The following is a 3,511-nucleotide window of genomic DNA, read 5'->3' as shown; positions in this document are numbered from 1 at the left end:
GACCGTGGCTCAGGGAGTTGCGTGGGCACCTCCAGGAACCACAGAGCAGTTCATTTTATTTTTTATTTTTTTTTCCTTTTTTGTCTTTTTTCGTGACCGGTAACGGGATCGCAACCCTCGGTGTCGTGCCCGCACTGTGACCGGCAATGGGATCGCAACCCTCAGTGTCGTGCCCACACCGCGCTCAACCAGTGAGCGGACCGGTCTCTATATGGGATCCAAACCCTCAGCGGGAGCGCCGCAGCGCTCCCAAGCACCGCACTCTACCGAGTGCGCCACTGGGCCGGCCCAGAGCAGTTCATTTTAATGGCAGGAAAGCTGTGGGGTGGGTACAGGCCCAGATAAAGGTAGAGAAAGAGTTGCCTCCAAACCTGTCACACCTGGGTTTTAATCTCAGCTCTGTGCTTAAGTTCTGTTGAGCTCAGTGTTTTCTTCTCTAGGCTGGGCCCAGGGACACCTTGCCTGTCCACGGGAGGGCTGACGGGCTCTGGACCTGTGTGTGAAGTGCCTGTGATGCAGGGTCTGCCCGGGGAGGTGGCCTGTGCTCAAGAGTCCGGAGGTCTGGGAGGCGTGGTGAGGGTGGGCAATACACTTGCAGTCATGAAAGAATAAGCTTAAGCTTCAGTGACCCCTACGAGTCTAAACAGAGTTCCTAAGTTCAGGGGAGGGGCTCCTCTTTCCTCCTCTGCAGAGTCAGAAGTGAATGGGCAAGCCTGGGTGGTGGATGGCCCTGAGCCCCTCCTGTCCACTCTGCGGGCCAGCGTGTGCAGCTGGCTTGAGGGCCACGCTCAGTCCTGGCCATGCCCCGCTCTGTATTAGAGCCTTGTCCTTCCATGGAGGAGGCTGTATCTGCAGGAGGGAGGTCAACCGCATGAGGATGTGGCCTGAAATGCCTCACGAGGGTGGCCTGTCTGCCAAGAGGCTCAGCCGGGGCCCGGCAGCTGGGCGGGAGCCAGGGCTCTGCTGTGCAGGCTCACTGGCACTTTCCAGTCTGAGGTGCCCTCACGGTCGGCTGAGCCAGCTGTGGTAGTGAGGAGGTGTCCTCTGTGGGTGCTCCTCCCTTTACTTAGGACAGAGCAGGAGGAAGTGGCTGTCCCCTCCGCTGGGCTTGGGGAAGCCTTCATTCTCCCAGTGTGTGAGCTGCATGCAGCACTGCAGGGACACTAATTGACCATGAAGATCTCAGAGCTTGTAGAACGTGCTCAGCTGACCAAGTTGCTCGCAGGGCTTGCCTCCCTGCCTGTGTGTGCTGCAGCCAGCAGCCTCCTGGCTCCAGTGCAGGGACATGCACTCACTCATTCAGAAGGGAGGAGAGCAAGGGCATGCTCAGGTGGAGGGGCCTGGGCTGCGGTGGGTATGCACTGGGTCTTTGGTCGTGTCATACTCTGGTGGCTGTGTCAGGCCCCTTGATGAAGCAGGAGAGATTGGAACTCTGCCAGGTGGACAGATGGGCAGGTAGGAGCCCCTCTGCACCCTGCCTCTGCTCATCACACACCCCTGACATCCCCAGAGCTTCCGTCCTCTCCCTGGCTGTCTCAGAGCTGCAGGCCACCCAGACTGGCCACATGGACATGTGTGCACCCTCCCCGTGGAGAGGGGGGTGTAGGTCTGTTCGGCCTGGGATTGAGAAAGCCATGTCTGCTTTGTTGGGCTTCATGCCCGTTGACTGAGCTCCTGCCGTGTCATGCAGACCCTCACTGCTCCAGAAACCAGCAGGAGAACGGTGTGAGGAAGAGGGCAATCCCATCTTGAGGCAGGTGATGACAAAGCAGGGAAAACACATACTGTTTAGACAGGGCAGAGCCCTCCTCCAGGCCCCGGCTGGCTTCCGTGAAGCAGGCACAAGGGGGCCTGGGAAGTGAGTGATGCCCCCAGGGACACAGCTGGTGCTGGATTCAGGCTGGGGCCTGGTGGGTCTGAACCTGCACCCCAGAGCAGCCCTGGGCAGAGGTCTTGGATATCCCATCTGGCATTCAAGAAGTTTACTCTGGACACACCCAGAGAGTGGGGGTCCTGTGAGGGCCTCTGTCTGTGACAGGTTTGTAGATGTTTCTTTTGAGCTTTCTGAGCACATCCAGGTGCTGCAGTAAGTTCAGTGCTGATGGAGCCGTGCATGGGGCTGGTGGTCTAGGTCCACCTGTCAACCCTCACATGGAAGCCGCTGTGCAGATTCTCATCTGGTGTCAGACCTGGACCTGCCTTGTGACCATGGGGCTGAGGGAGCGTGGAGGGTGGGTCAGCAACAGCACACTGTCCTCACACGGCTTTCCAAATGTTGATGTCATGAGCATTGTCCCACCTCATCATTAGATGCATCCATGGGAGGCGGGTGTCTTAGTGCATTTTGTGCTGCTGTAAGAGAGTACCATGGACTTGGTAATTTATAGACAATAGAAGTCTATTTGGCTTATGGTTCTGGAGGCTGCGAAGTTCAAGATCCAGGGGCTGCATCTGGTGAGAGTTTTCTTGCTACATCATAACACAGCAGAAGGTATCAAACGGTGAGAGGATGCACGTGAGAGAGAGCAGGAGAAGGCTGAACTCGGTTTTGTAGCAACCCACTCTCGTAATAACAAATCCACTCTCATAATAACAAACCCACTCCTGCAATAACAACATTAATCCATTCATGAGGGCAAGATCCTCATGACCTGATCACCTCTTAATGGTCTCTCCTCTTAATACAGTCACAATAGCAATTAAATTTCAATATGGGACTTCCGGTCAAGATGGCAGAATAGATGGTCCCCAGCATCACTCTCTCCTGCAAATCAACCAATTTACAACTATAAAAAAGGAACAACAGCCAAGCTGGGGCTGCTAGAGCTCAAGGGAAGTGGAGGAAGGACCTACAGAATTCATGAAGGCAGGAGAAACCACAATGAGAGAAAGAAAGAACCTCTCTGGCCATTTTGATTCCTGGCTGCTTCCAGACTGGAGTTGCTGAGTGCATGGAGCAGGAGCTGGCAAAAGCTGCAGCTGTGCCCTTCAGATAGAGTTGCTTGGAGGTTACAGGGGAAAAGAGGGCCTTGGTGGCCCCCAGCCCAGCAAGACCACTAATAGAGTTCCTGTGGACTTACATAAGAGTGAAGAGCCATAACAAGTGAAAAAAGAAGCCACTCAGAGGCCAGCGAGTCATCACAAGGGTCTGGCACATGGTCTACCCATGGGAAGTGTTTGGAGTGTGGGCGGTGAGGGAGACAGGTCCACCAGGGAAATACTGGGGCACAGCAAGGACATCTGATCTGCCACAAGTCAGCACTGGCCCACTCTGTGTAGATAGGTCAGGAATATAGAATTGTAGGGGGAGCAGTTTGATGAAAAGACTCAGGCCCAGATCAGAGTTTCTATACAACCCAGGTGCACTGGATCTCACCAGACCTGGAAGTACCTATAAAGTTATCCATTAAAACTTGAGCTGCACAAAAAGCCTCCCCCAGGGAATCAGCAACAAAGCAGCAATTTAGTTCAACCACAGAGCTCAAGTACTGGTCCCCACAGGAAGTTCCCC

This window comes from Galeopterus variegatus, unplaced genomic scaffold (genome assembly GCF_000696425.1).
Source record: "Galeopterus variegatus unplaced genomic scaffold, G_variegatus-3.0.2 Scaffold1645, whole genome shotgun sequence".
NCBI classification, from domain to species: Eukaryota; Metazoa; Chordata; class Mammalia; order Dermoptera; family Cynocephalidae; genus Galeopterus; species Galeopterus variegatus.
The sequence above is the reverse complement of the archived record's forward strand: the minus strand, read 5'-3'. Positions refer to the sequence as shown.